The 15,404-nt window shown below is 42.9% G+C and overlaps 1 protein-coding gene across 2 annotated transcripts in view; it reads right to left on the bottom strand.

Moving 5' to 3' along the window:
* The window catches only part of LOC110986164 (glutamate receptor ionotropic, kainate 2-like), a 65,413-nt gene that overhangs the window by 45,275 nt on the left and 4,734 nt on the right, over positions 1-15,404 (bottom strand). Inside the window, exon 1 of one of the 2 annotated variants that reach the window (XM_022247817.2) lies at positions 13,971-14,125. The exons of the other annotated variant lie outside the window; for it this stretch is intronic. The gene's annotated coding sequence lies outside the window, so the exon portion shown is untranslated. Of the gene's footprint in view, positions 1-13,970; positions 14,126-15,404 lie in introns of those variants that run through there. 2 annotated transcript variants of the gene reach the window in all.

A 15,404-nucleotide genomic window follows, 5' to 3' on the forward strand; every position in this document is an offset into this window, starting at 1 on the left:
GCAACATTTTTTTTATTGGGCTTAAACGTGGACTTAGTTGAATTGTTTCGATTGGCACTTTAGTTTACCAGTAATCCTTACAACATTCTGATTCATTCCAATTTATGTGGCTTTATTTCAGCAAAACATCCATTAGCCAGAAATGAATATTTGTATGTCTTACATCTGGGGGAGGAGGGTTGGGAAGCTAGGTTGTTTCAGAATAACACAGTGAGTCCGTGAGCAAAGTGCTTTTCAGAAATGAGCACGCTTTGTTTTTAGCATCGTTTTCATAAAATTGGAATTATATTTGACCATTTTCTAATAATCCACTCAGGAACAAAATCCCAATAAATCACAATTATCAGCAACGAACAGCCGTAAATCACAAGGTATGGGCCATCTACACAACTTTAGAACAACCAAAAGCTTCCGAGTAATTCATGGGTAGCAAAAACAGAATTTGAGCGTGACCTGATTCCAGGATATTCTATATTTCTTCTTAGTTCTCCTTACGTTTGCGTATACAACACGCGATAAAAGGGAACACATAATGGAAATACTTTACTGCAACCCTTGAAATTGCTCCTTTGTGTTTCAATTAAGCTTCTTTCCAAATGTGTGTTTTGTTTTTCGAATATGTATTTTGCAGCCTTTACGGTGCTAACGCTAACACAAATTTGCATATTCATAAGCACGAGTGTCAGGTCATTAAAGGCACTGTTCCTGTATGCTGCATTGATTTCTACACAAAACCTGCTGGAAATTCCATATGATGTTGTAGAAACTTTTTGTGTCTCGGACATATTATTATTATGCATGTAAAGACAGCAACTTTGGGGCTTCTCTAGTTCACATCACAGCAAAAGCGCCCTCACTTGTCTGGAAAAGCTTGGGCAATAGTTTTAAGGTTGAAAAAAGTGCAAATTTGAGTACACTTATCTCCGAAAGGATTTCAATTACGTTTCATACATTGAAAAAGAGTATAAAGATGCACTAAAAGTGGGCCTAAGAAAGTTCATTGCATGAATCCTTTAAAGCTTACAGTGCATGTGTATGTTAAAGTGCCACGGCGCCAATAGAATGAGATTTGTTTGTCTGGTACGCGAGACTAAGGAGGCAGCGAAAATCCCAGGACTCGGTTTGATGACTATAGTGTTACGACCCAGGAGACTACAGTGTGAATCAGGGAGCGCCTTCCCGACGTCCAATGACCGTGACTGTAGTAAAACGATCTTCAAACCCGACCTAGCCAACACCTTGAATCAGATCTGGCTGCATTCAAGCATGTGCTGATTAGTACTATGTGCCGACTTACTCTATGCTATATTATTCCAGCAAATTGTATTAAAAGAGAGACGGTTATATTTGCCATACAAAGTTCATGCTACACATCAATTCAAAATTACCGGTGTAAAGGTGACTTCGAGGAACACACATCAACCTCCGTCAGTATAATAAATCTCTTTGCCCCGGCGTTTTAAAAATACCCGTGCTGGAGGCATGTGATGGACGACTTTGACATTTGCGAAGGGCCGGAATGGCACTTTGGGAAGAAGGGAGGCGCGAACCTTATCTAAAATCTGAGATGTTGATATATTATTTGGGGTTTTGGACTACATCGGGAGCCCCCACTTCTATCTGTGTGACTTTTTAAAAGAGGAGTTTTCTGAAGCCTAACGTTCTTGGTTGATGCTCATAACAGCCCTACCCCTTTTTTTCACTCCTGTAAGCCTACAGTTTTGATCTCTCTCCGTAAATTTGTGTGACTGCATGTAATGATATCAAGCTTTAATCTAGATTTAAAAGCCATGTAATTTTGGCTCATCTCAGGGGGGGGGTGAGTAAGAACTCGGTTGTGCCTCGCTTGATCTTTTGAAACTTGGCATGCATGTATGATGCATGAGGAGGCATGTGGCCTAGTGGTTAGGGTTTGTAGCTTACATCATAGGGTCAGGGGTTCGAATCCAGCTGGTGGCAGCATATTGTGATCCTGGGCAAGTCACTTTACCCCTATGTGCCTCTCTCCACCCAGTAGTAAATGGGTACCTATGAGGGCAGACACGGTTATGTTTAGCTGTTTGCGCCGAAATGGCAGCACCGGGCTAGTATACTCTGCAGGGAGCTGAGATGGTTTCAGGAATGTTCATAGATGTATGAGCCCAATGTGCAGGGATAACAATGACGCTTTGAAACGTTGTGGCAAGCGCATTACAAATATTTTAGATATTATTATTATTATTATTAAGTAAAGACACTCCTATCATTACAAACATGGAGTTTAAACTCAATCAGACAATGGTTTTGTAGTTACGGTTATTTGAAGTTCAAGGCCACATGTGTGCCAGCCCGCGCTTGTTGAGCACTGCGGTGGAAAAAGTATATGCATTTGTGGCTGATCAGTCTGGGGAAAATGCGCGCTGCGCAAGAACAGCATGTCCAATTTTTGTAAAATTGCTGTCAAGAAGACCGCAAGGAGTTATTCTCCAAAACCCCCCAAAGGCTCAACTTCTAGACAAAATGCATTGCGCCAATATCGGAAAAAATGTGTGTGTGTGTGGGGGGGTTCCGCTCTTCTAGGGTTATGGCACCTTAATCTGACAGTACAAACATGCAAATGTATAGATCCCCAGCGTATGACGTCACGTGAGAGAGCATTTCTTTCTTCCTCCAGGATAGGCTCGAGCAAACCTTTTGTGCATTCATTGTCATTAAATCTAAAACAGGTCCTCAGGGAGGGCGCTCCACGCAGGCCCTCTGTTTTACAAAGTGAAATAAAGATAAAAATAAAACTTTGTGGGGGAAAACCTGCGAATTGCTGGCTATTTGTTGGACGTTGCAGCACTCCTGCGTCATTACGGGTGATTCACAATAGTGCGCCTCCAAGAGTTTGCAACTTGTTGGCCGATCTTAATGCGCAAAGTTTGTCGACCCTTTTTAAACGCGCATTAGGTCGACAAATTTCGTGCATTGTGATTGCCCAACGAGTTGCAAACTCTTGTAGGCGCACTATTGTGAAACGCCCGTATTGAAAAGTACATTCGAAATTTTACAATTGGGCTAGAACACGTTTGTCATCGCAAAGTAGTTGATATCCCATATAGGGTATATATACTAATGGCACTACGTAATCAGTTTCGGTAGAGCTTGAAAACCCATTTAATTACGAACATTACACACAGGCATCATCTAGTCTCATCGGACTGATGCATAAACACCTAATCGGATGAAGCCAGCACGAAACAACGAGGGCAAGGCTTCTACCGGATAAGTTTGAGACTCTCCGTTTTCCTCGAAGGCTCTGTCATCTCTCACTAATAGTGCATTATTGGGTACCGACCCCACTCGAGCGCTTTAATTTTCGTAAGAGCGCGAGGGCAGTCCCTTGGCTGATTGCTTGGCTAAACAAATCAGCAAGCAACCAGCGTTTGTTTTAATATCCTTACAGATTGGTAATCTGTAAGATCATTCGCTAGACGCCCAATAGGGTAATGAGTTGGTGAATAGTCCGCTGCATTAAGGCGGTGACGGAAATATGGCGATACAAATCCACAACCACACGTTTGAAAAACTAAGTTGAATTGGCAGATTCTTCGTCTGTGAAACATTTTGGCACTTTTACGAGCGATCTTGGCTACTTGTTTAACGGATTTTAACTTCCCCTTCCACTTACATGACTAACAGCCCCATCCTATAGGCCTAGAGATCCTTCTCTATATGTTAATTGATGTTCCTTCTATCGTCTGGAGCAATGAGATGTTGGTGAATCAGAGAGGAATGAATTACGTCGGGCGAGACCAGCAGCAAATTGCCATTGAGGGTGCTCGCCGTCCAAGGTTTGCATAAACATTCTGTGCGGATCACGTAACAGTCTCTTAACCCTTCGCACGTCCAATCTCGAGAGCCAAGCACACATTTGCTGAATCTTCACATCAGAGTCCCCTCTTGAAATTACCGAATGTCAAACAGCGGGGAAAACCGAGGTCCAATTACCCTGGGTTCGAAGGGAGTATAGGCGACGAACCGGGTCGGGGAAAGCAGGGGAAATTGAAAATAATGTGGGCAGAACAGACATGCACTTCCTGGCAAAAAGGGTTCAAGGGTTCTTGGCTGCGCCGGCACAGACGGCTGATGGAAAAGGACTGGCGGAACTGGGGAGTCGCGAAAGTCAGCAAACCGATACCTGTCATTACACCCACTCTGCTAACATTAAAAACACATTTTCATCCAACCAGCTATAAAACAAAAAAGATGACGCATCAACAGACTCTTCTCACGAAGATAGATACACGGGAAAGAAATGTGAACACAGATTTAAAAAAAAAAAGAGAGAAAATGTTAACGTTGACACTTATCCTCAGTCTATCCTCAGTCCCAGTGTAAGTCAGACAGTAAGTAAACTTCAACTCTTATTACACCGCTCTTCCATTAATGCAGTCCCTCTGCAAACCTTGGCGTGGATTACTTCGGTTCGATCACCCGTGGCTCGCCTCTTGGCAATCGCACTTTTACCGTTTCCGACTCGAAGAGCAATAGGACCGTGCATGAAGATAAGAATAAAAAAAAAACATCAGCGGGAGGAGGGGCCAAGGCATTCCAACGATGACATGTCAAAATATATCGCAGGTGTACCGGGGTACAACCGGACGATCTCGCCGGAATTTCAATTAAAGCTGGGGGGGGGAACTATAACACACTTTCATTTTTCCAACACCGGTGATTTGTCATCGGTTAGAAGGCATCTCCAAAAAGTTGCATCTGTCATTTTCTGGAATGAGAGGAAGATCATTTCTTTTTTTTTTCGCATTGACAGGCACGGCACATTTGATTGCCACTGTGCGAATCTCATTCGAGTGTGTTAATGGTTATTAGCACAGATACCAGGGGAGCTGGGGAGGAGTCAACTGATATATTGCGGGCTGCTTTTACCAACTCGGGGACTGTCGTCTTTGCCAAACGCGCACGTGCAACAGATATATTCACTGTCGGGTGCAGCCTTTTAAAGGATTAACCTTACCATTGCTACCTTTCATTAACAAACGTTTTACAACAAATCTTAAGTGCACTGCATTTGCAGATATTCAGAGAAAAAGCTATCATTTTCACCCTCTCAATGTCTAAATTTATTGGCAAGTCAAATTGAGTCATGCCTCGAGAAGACATTTTCCGTTTTAGAAGGAAAAAAACTTCGTTGAAAAGTTTTATTATTTATTTCGCAGCTTCCAATTATATTTTTCTTTGTCCAAGCTTCTTTTCAACGCAATGAATTACAAAAGCGTCCAACACTGAAACGGACTACAAACTCTTCACCGACACTTATTGTCGGCTCTCCGTTTGTCTGCATGCCACTGGCTCTTCATGAACAGAGAACCGTCGAAGTCAATTCAGCATTCATATCGAAATAATAATACAAATTAATTATTACCACCTCAATGAAAACAGAAAGTAAACAGGCAGTTATTGCATGAAACTGAAATGCCAACGATTCATGAAGCAAGCCTATACCAACGACTCTAGATTACAGTCGGCAATGAAACGCAATGCCTATAGCCGCCACTGCCATTTCCCATTTGCCATAGAGCTTAAAGTGTAGCTGCAATGGATTTTTCTTTGACACATTTTTTCTTTTCTGCATCTTTGTACTTTTCTTCCATGCATGAAAACTCTTATACACTCCAATTGGTTAAATGCATGTATTGAAAAGGGCACACTTTTAAACGATCAAAATTGAACATTTTTCCCGGACACCTGAGGGCGCTGTTGCTGTGAAGTCATCTAGAGAAGAAATGGTTCAGTGCAGGGGTATTTCTGTTCAAATTGTGAACCCAGAATTTACTAACTAAAAACATTTCTAGGAGAGGAAGTGATGGTTTCTTATTGCTATGCACATAAACAACAATGAATGAGCACAGAAGAGAAAACTTACTCCAGGAAAATCTACAAAGACGCAGGACTTTTTGTGTACAAACCAATGTGCCATTGAGGCTTCTTCCTGAGATGACATCACAGTTTTGCTCATGAATATGGAAATCTAATCAGCATAAAACATAAAATGCATTAGAATAAACCTTGAAATAGTGAAACCAAAGTTGAAAATAAGGTTTACTAACGCACAAAGATGCATTTTACAGGTTTGTAATGAAAAAATGAAAACAAATTGATTGCAGCTACCCTTTAAAACAATCACACGGCCATAATATGCAAATTCACCTAATCGTCCAACCTCAGAATCATTTCGTGGATGCTCAATTAAATCTCAAAGGAGGTGTCAGGAGCCGTAGAATTGTAAAAGGCTTCGTCATCCGGAATTAAGCACGACTGCCCAACGAGAGACCGTCCAGGGAATTCGGTCGATGGGAGGATCCAGGCACTATTGAACTGGGTAAATTCAAAACCATTGATAGGCCTGTAGTATTTTCGAGGTACCTACATGTATTCGCTTGTGTACAGACGGGTCTTAGCACCCGATCGATTCACATAAAGGCAATTGCAGACTCGCTATAGGTCAGCGCTTCTCCGCAAGACAAAACAATTTAGGGCTAAAACAATCAGAAAACAATAACAAATACCTCGAGGATCAGCCATTTCGTAAAAATAGCTGACACAGTGCCTCTGTTATTGTGAGCAACCTTTCTAGTGTACACTACATCTTAGCCAAGATTACACTATAAAGATGTTCTAGAGAGTAGGCACCAAAACAAGACAACGTAGGAAAAAATGTAAAGAACCCAAACGATATTGAGAAAGATACTGCCACATACGATTATCGGTTCCACCTTGGGGGCACAGAAGTCTCGTGGTTAAGTTACTCCGTTATGCAATTTGTTTAAATTTTATGCAATTGCATGGATCTACATTTTAGAGCGAACACGGATTTTGTTTAACTTATCCCGTGAAATCGAGTTGCATTAAATCAAGGTAAGGCACGTACTACGACAATCTAAGTCATATCTTGACAAAATGACTCTGAAAGAAGCGAACTACGTGTATGCATGCATGTGAGTGACAAGGCTTGGCGTGTAGGCGGATTGGTCACTCTTCAATAAATGACAAGTAATCACACGGCAACTCGGCCACTTCAGGCCATGTGATAGAGTAATTATTCCGAGTCAATTCCTTAGTGTGAGTCACAATAGGATCAATATCTCATTCTGGCCGCATAGACTCATCTATGCGGTTACGTCCAATTAAAATGATCAGGGATTATGCAAATCGGATAGTTAGGATGTCCATATGGGACTTAGAGGCGCTGGGCAAAAAGGGAACCAACCAACACAATAATTCAACGATGACTGCAACATCCACTCACAGAAAACCTCAAAGTTTAAACGATTTACACGGAAAGATTACACTGGAGCACAGTCTGTGTATAGAGATTTCCATTTCTCTGAACTGCATTGGGATAACGGGACATCCCTCGATCGCTATTGTTACTTTATAGATTTTTTGTTAATAATGTGCATATGTTTATTCAAACTTGCCCCAAGTGTTGTATTTGTGTCCATCACAAGTCCTTTCGCAAGTGCCTTCAAAAGGCCAGTCATAAGAAACAGGGTGAACAATGACAACAGAATGCTTTTGTCACAGTTCATATGCTTGCAAATTGGCTTGAGACGGAATGACTTGTGATGGACTCGAATACAAAACTTGGGACTCCCAAGTTGTGGTGCGTTTTTGCCGCCACAGCCAAGAAAAAGTTTGATTACTCATACTCGTCTGTTTGGGGGGATTTGAGTCATCCGCGCATTATTCTCGCCCAGTTAAATTTGCCAACAGAATAATGGACAGGAATCAAACGAACCATTTATTGGTTATTACATTCAAAGTGAACCCTTGTCTCTGTTTACAGCGGGCGCTGTTGCTGTGACGTCACTTCAGGCACACATTCTACAGGTAATTTTTTTCTGTCAATATGAGTGAAGTTCGCCAACTAACATCTGGTCTAGTGTCAAGCACTATGAGGCAGTTGTAACTGTGAAGCTTCGTCCTAAGAATGACGTCACTGTCATGCTTAAAAATATGGTAATTTATGTGAGACTATAAAACACAAAATGACCCCGACAAAACAGGGCAAGGACAATTGAAAACCTGGTTATAAAATGCAAAGATGAATTTTAAAGACATGTAAGGGTAGTTTAACTCCTAGATGAGAGGTATTATTTTGAATAATACATCTGTGGGATTTCAGCTATTAGCATCTAACGGTACTTGGACATGCACGCTATGCTTTTATAATCGGAATTTTCGTCCATTAAATTAGCTGATAAAACTGCTGGTGCTATCAAATCAAAGCGCCATACACAACTATCAAAACAACGGTTACTTTAAAAGCAGGGTGGTGAAAGGCAACGTATATCCCAGTATCTATATCTGCAGCTATCAGTTTGAGTTTTGGTAATGTACGAGGTTTCGCTGGTTAATGGACGAGGGGAGGTAGAGCTTCCATCTATATCTGCAGCTATCAGTTTGAGTTTTGGTAATGTACGAGGTTTCGCTGGTTAATGGACGAGGGGAGGTAGAGCTTCCAACCCCCTCCGGCGTCCCTATCCAAACAAGTCAGGGTTTGTGAACGACGGGTCCGCTTACCGACAGAAAGACATTGGACATTTGCATCTCCAGACTGACTTGATTCAGATGGAGGCTAATGACCAGCTCCTCGGCGCAAATATCCGAATGGGAAGTGGTCGGGCGTTGCAAGCGCTGCTGACATGGCAAATTTTCCATTTGGGCGAACGGAAGAAACTCCACTGAATCGGGGTTGACACGTTCGGTTTCAAATCTTACCGTAAACTCGTGTAAAATCATGATGCATCCATTTCTGACGGAATCAATAAAATTGTCACATTTGAGAATGACGATAAAAAAGGCAAAACAAAGGAAGAATCTGCTGTCTACATTCAGTAAGAGACTTTAGAATTCGACAACACCATATTTTGAGCACTGAATTCTGTTACTTTACAAGCGCACTTCGCACAATGTCTCTGCTGGCGAGAAATACAGATAAAAGAAGCCGGGGGCTGGCGGAAATGAAAAAGAAACTGCCGACTCGGTCACCTCTCCGGGACGCAAAACATAATAGCTTTCCTTGCAGTGCACAAACCTTACTTATGGCATAAGTCATTGCAGTTGTAAATTCCTTGGCAATGCATTTCTTTGGAAACACGCAGTATAGGAGAATTTGCCATGCCATAGTTTGTCAGTTACGGCGGGGTTAAATTGGTACGTGCGATGCAATTTTATGTATCATACATACATCACAAGTGCCCACTATCAAACTAGATTCACAGGATTAGCAAATAATCTATTATCGCATGCTGAAAACACACTTAGTATGGAAATGATAATGTTTGGAGATACAGGGAGAAAAGTTTCCATGATCTTACGTAGGAAATCAGAGATCAAGTCTACAGTGCAAGTCTGTGACAGACGTCAGAATTTTCACAAACTATCTCGGTCTCGATAATATACGTTTTCAGTCAGAGAGCATAATTTGCCTGATGGGCAAAGAGCACATGCGCTGCCTAATGTCTGCACCTGCACTTTTTACGTGAATGTTCTTGACCGATATTATCTTTCCTCGGAGCGCAGGGGGGAAAGTAAAAGAAAGATGATCGTATGCTTCCTATGGCGTTATCGGCAGCGCTGCCGCCGCCCGAGGGGGGCTATCACGCCGGGGAAATTTGCTCTGAAAACAGCCGCCAGGGGAGCAAGATCGCGTGGACATATCCTAATGCAGTCTCTGGTGGCCATTATCAACGGGTTGTCCGGGCAAGATTTCCACTCTCTCCTCCCTCTCTCGACGGGGTTCGGCTATCACCTAGGATAAATAAATCTGGCTTTTGATGTAGTACGAAAAATTGTACAAATGCCAGTCAGGCCGGCATTTATGTCCTTTGAGGGGCTGCAGACGTGCGTGGAGACGATCCTCGCTGTAAGGTATTTTATCAACCGCCCAGTCTATCAGTTTTATTTTTGCAGTGTCTGGTCGGCTTTACAAGGATGCGTCGTTTATTGTTCGACCTTTTAATAAAGGCCCGCCCTAAATACCCGCATCAACAAATACAAATTGTAATGGAGACAGAAAACCTAGGTCCCTTCCCATAAAAAAGACGACTTCTTCAATTTACATAAGAGAAAGCGTAACAGCATCTGACTGTGTGAAAAGCAAGGCAACTCGTGTTCAGCGCAAAATTGAAAAGAAACTGATTAAACCGTAAAAGAAAAACGTCAGTAACAGAGCGGAAGAGTTGTGCCAAAGTGCAAGTGATAAAAGAATACGGGCGATTCACAATAGTGCGCCTCCAAGAGTTTGCAAGGGGTTGACCGATCACATTGCGCGAAATCTGTCGACCCTTACCAAACGCGCATTGGGTCAACAGATTTCATGCACTGTGATTGGTCAACGCGTTGCAAACTCCTGGAGGCGCACTATAGAGGGATTTCATATTGGCGCCGTCTGCGCATATCTGCATCGAAACCGAGGCTCTCTGTGTTGAACTTTGTCGCGCGCGCCCACAGAGTCCACACAGTACATGGAGTATCCGGTTCGTAAGTTTGACGCCACTTCATTTTAAACCACGCCAACTGCACAAGATACAGGACCATCGCAGGTACGTTAGTTCGCGGTCAATAGTCGTTATTCTTTCTTTTGATTTTACGTGTTGAGGCATCCTGAAAGACTCTTCCACAAAAATTTGCAGCCTGGAAAGTCTGAATTTAACATACCGTTATGTATTTTGTGTCTTGACTCCTTACTTTCAATCGTTTGATCGTATTAAGAATTGAAGCTGACACAAACAGCCTCGTTTTCAAACGCGGAAGTGCGCAGATCGACGCTAAAAGTGTCGTATTGGGATCCCTCTATTGTGAATCGCCCGTATTGATTCCAACAAAAAGGCACTACAAATTTAAACAGTGACGAAGTAGATGTGAGGGACACGCATTTGGAAGAAAAAGACGGCTGAATTATACAAACTGGAAAAACGCTGGTCGGATTGACTACCGCCGTGGTTGAGAGTCTAAAGGTTCAAACTATATGGTGACGCAAATAGATAAGAAGCTTTCGACGTTAATGAGAGATAAACCCAGCTCCTAAGTCGAAGCTTCACATTCCCTTTGCAATTTTTCCCCCGAGCAGGTATGCTTAGCGAAAGACAACTTCAATGGACACAAAGTGGTGTAATTTTATTCACACAAGCGACAGGCGATAATGTTATTCTGCTCTGCGGTTGCATTTATTGAGTTTCGTACCAGCAAGAGTGCGCAGAATGCGTTTCAAAGTGGGCGGAATGCGACCGCTGAAAGGTACAGCAACTGCTTTGGGAATCATCGAACGTTTCGGCTGCAAGTTGGGTGAAAGTACAGGCTATTCCAATCGTATCCAACTGGAATTCACAGGCATATAAATTTCACATTGCAGCCTCGATGCTCTACTGATTGGTCAGCTGTAGCAGGAGACTGGGTTTCCGGGGGTAACTTCTGGTCCATTTTTTTATGGATCTGTTTCGTTTGAAACAACAGGGATACAAAGCTTCCAAACAAGCTGGCTTTGGGGAGGCTTATATCAAAGCATGAGAGTAATTGAGCTCCGCTCTGCTGATCTCGATCTCCATCGCGCTAACACCTTTTCTGCAGACCTTTGTTGATATATTTATTGCTTATTCTAGGAGAGAAGAAAAACTAGGAAACTATAGAGCACAATCTCGTATTTATTAAACCAAAGGAACCTTTTCGTTCCTGGTAATCGTCTTGCACCTGCTCTCGTCGAGCAGAGTGCCTTGTGTGAGAAAATAGTGGTGTTTGTGTACGCACGGCTGTCGCATGACACGAAGAGCATGGCCTGAGAACACTTGCTTTTTGTCGTTGATGGCCTAAGAGGAAGTCAGTGAAAGGACCGTGCATGAGGCAGCAAACCGAATTTAATGACGAATTAATTTGCTTCGATTGAAAGTTAAGCAGGCTTCGGCCAGCGTTATAATATGTACAGCATTTGCTATTATTTTTCACCACATACAATATGCATGTACTACCTACAGCGGAATCCAGCGACGTTTCACTTGACACTTCCGACGGCCCCCTTTTATGGCCGAATGTACTGTGCTTGGCCTGTCATGGAAAGGCTAGATGGGCGTGGCTCATGCGAATTGGTTTTTCTTTGGCGAACGGGATGGTGTTCAGACTGGCAATCTTCCAAACGCACAACCCCTGCACGGTTTATTTACAGGCAGTTCAAAAATGAAGTCGTCAGTCGGAATTTTCCATTAAAGACACAGTTTGATACCCCCTTCAAATTCTTCCGGCGGCAATTGCGACGATGCATGGCTCCTGGCACGGTTGTTATTCCATTGTAGCCCAAGCAGAGTGACTCTTCGCGCAAAAAGGGCAGGAAAAGCTTGGTATCACTTTACACGCATTCATCTTATAGTTGAGGGTTGACTAATTCAATCGCCCGAGCGCAACATATCAGGCAATCAATTTGACGAGTTCACAGCCCGCCGACCAGATAGCCGTGGCCCCTAAGGGCAGACGGAGGAGGGGGAGGGGAATAAGCGACGGATTTGCCCGCGAATGATCGATGCCGATCGGTTGGGAATCGCTACCGATGGATTCAACTCGGCCGGGAGCAGCAGACAGGTTAATGGTCGTCAGGGGCGCGATGTTGTGCTTCACCGGTTCACGAGAAGAGGACGATGAATTAGACTCGCTCAAGAAGGAGTGGTGACTGCAATATGAGGTGTGCTTTACGTGATCACTTCTTCGTTAAAGTGTAAGACAGGTAGAGGAAAAACCGCCCACAACAATTCGGTAATATGATTATAATGTGAAGCCTTGGTGTTCTACTTCTCCACCTTACCCTCACCCTGACATGGAATTCCAACCTAAATGCAGTTCAAGTGTTTGGTTTTTTGCAGGTACATTATTAGCAAAGCTGTACTTCGAGCGGTCTTGCGCGTCCGGACATGGAGGGTCTTTTAATGCCACCCTTTGATACCAACCGTCGCGCCTCATTTACGTTTATTTCCATTGCGCTACCATTGACCATTTGTAGTCGTTGTTTTCTCCCTATAATATAACTTCCATATTCATAACCCAAACAGCGGTGTCACAAAGGGATAGCAGCAATATTGTTTAAATACCAACCTCCACATGCACTTGCGTGTCTCAATTAATCTTAGTTTCAATGGTTCTTTCACTTTTATAAAAGGTATTTCTATGCCTTTTGAGTTTAACTGTTAATGATATTTCCATAATTATTCACGAGCAAAACTGACGTCATCCCAGAAAAAAACACAATGTTGGTTTAAGCACAAAAACTCCCTTTTTAGATTTTGCGGGCGTAAATTTTTAGTTTTCCGTGCTATATTGCTGTGTAAAATGGGCAAGAAAGAAATCCTTTCTCAGATATGTTTTCAGTGAGTAAATTCGTGTATCACAATTTGAATATAATAACCTATGCACTGAACCATGTCTTCCTGGGATGACATCGCAGCAACAGCGCCCTCAGTTTTCCAGACTAGCATGGAGAATTTGGAAAGTTTTTTAAAGTGCATGTTCCCATTCATTCAACCTAATAGGCAGATCAAATGATTTGTACACTCTGAAGCTATAGAGCGTATACCAACGCATGCAACAGGCCGCTCGAGACGATCGTAGGCTTACTATTATGCAGTGAGGCTTTTTGTTCATTTCAGCGCACATTGCCCAACCCGCGCGCTTGCTACGCGCTTGCTACATCGACGAGCGTGGCCAATCGAGTTTTCATGTTAAAACATAAATGCGAATGGTTTCTAAAGTATGCTGCATAATCGCTCATGACAGTCGAGTTGAGAATGACATTAACATCAGTAACTCTGACCGTCATTCGTGCGAGAGGACTATCGCTCGATTTCCATTAAAAACCGTGCCGTCCAGGAATTACCGGAAACAGCGATGCAAAAGCCGATGATATTCGAAGTTTCAAACAAGGAATATCTCAAGAGTAATCCACCAACCTGGCTCTGTCAAGATCTGAACGCTGGTTGAAGATTAGATATCTAGGCTAATCCTTGAAGCAATTTCCTTCAAAGGATCAACCAGAGAATATCTCACGTAAGAAATGCACCAACCTGGATCTCATCGTAGCTTAACGGTTTGAAAATGTATCAAGATGTTTTGCTCAACACAGTACCGCCAAACAGGTTTGCTGAAAGAAGTGAGACTGCTTCGGTGGAGAAACAACGCAGGGACAACAGTAGTGTCAGAACAGCCCAACAACCCACTCTCTGATTTTTACAACACAGGCATAACCGGTGCCCTTTACAAATTTTCCAAATGACGTTTTCAGAATGGTTTATGACCGAGCTGTGCATGGTGTAGTGCTTTGCACAAAGTACGTGGGCGTTTTTTGTGCCTGCTTTTGTCGAGCTGATGGGAATTCGAAGAATATTTGCCACGGGTTGGAGTTTCTGCATTCGGTTTTAAAGAACATGGATGCATTGCGGTTGAAACAAGGATGTTGCAACTCGCATTTCACTCGAAACAAATTGAGGACACAATCGCCCAAGACAATATTTTATTCACAGACACACTGAAGCAACCTGTGTCATCGTGTCCTCAAGCAAAAGAGGTCAAGCGTGAAATGGAAACAAGTCTGTTTGTTTGGATATCACTTATCTGAGAAATTAAAATGCACGGAATTACAAAAGTAAGCAGGTCTACGGAAAAACATAAAACTTAACGACCAGTGAATGAAGGAAAACCTAATGTAGTCTCCTGACGTACCATGTGCTATAAGAATCTGATTCCAAAGGACAGAACTGTTATACCTATCATGAACAGATATTGCATTGTCTCGAATTCCGAAAACGTTGCTGGACAAAGGGGTTTTCTTTTCGGGTGTTCGTCGCCAAGGGAACCATTTGTTTCCGCAACAGAGCAACTATTATTTACTTGGTCTTTACCTTCTTCATGTAGGATCCAACTTTGTTTCATAGCCAAGTGTTCTGTTCAGTTTTGACGGTTCCTTCATGTATCATGCTTGGATCACTTGGACAGTTATTCAATATTTTTATACCAGCGTTTCCTTTGGGGACATGTTACTGTTTTCACTGTCTTTCCAGTCAGGTTTCATTAACATTGATAATCCTTTTAAACGGTTGCAGCCAGTTCGGACTGCGTTTATTGTTTCCCCGTTCATTCACCTCTTCGATCCGTGAGCAAGCGGCACATTCTGTGCCCGTAACTCCAGGGCGAATCCTCGCCAGGCTCTATAATTCGTTGGCCGTTGCCGACTGATGTGTTTAGATGCCGCTGAACAACACCTGGCGAGCCTTCAGGGGTTGGCAGTCAAGATATCGCATTTGTTCGACCCCTCACGAATCAATGCTGGGTGCTTGCTCAGTGTCATTCACGAACATCATATCTAAAAACTCTGGACTCGCCATTTG

The sequence above is a fragment of the Acanthaster planci genome, linkage group LG15 (assembly GCF_054643075.1).
Source record: "Acanthaster planci isolate LZ-2023a linkage group LG15, COTS_SCS, whole genome shotgun sequence".
Classification (NCBI taxonomy): Eukaryota; Metazoa; Echinodermata; class Asteroidea; order Valvatida; family Acanthasteridae; genus Acanthaster; species Acanthaster planci.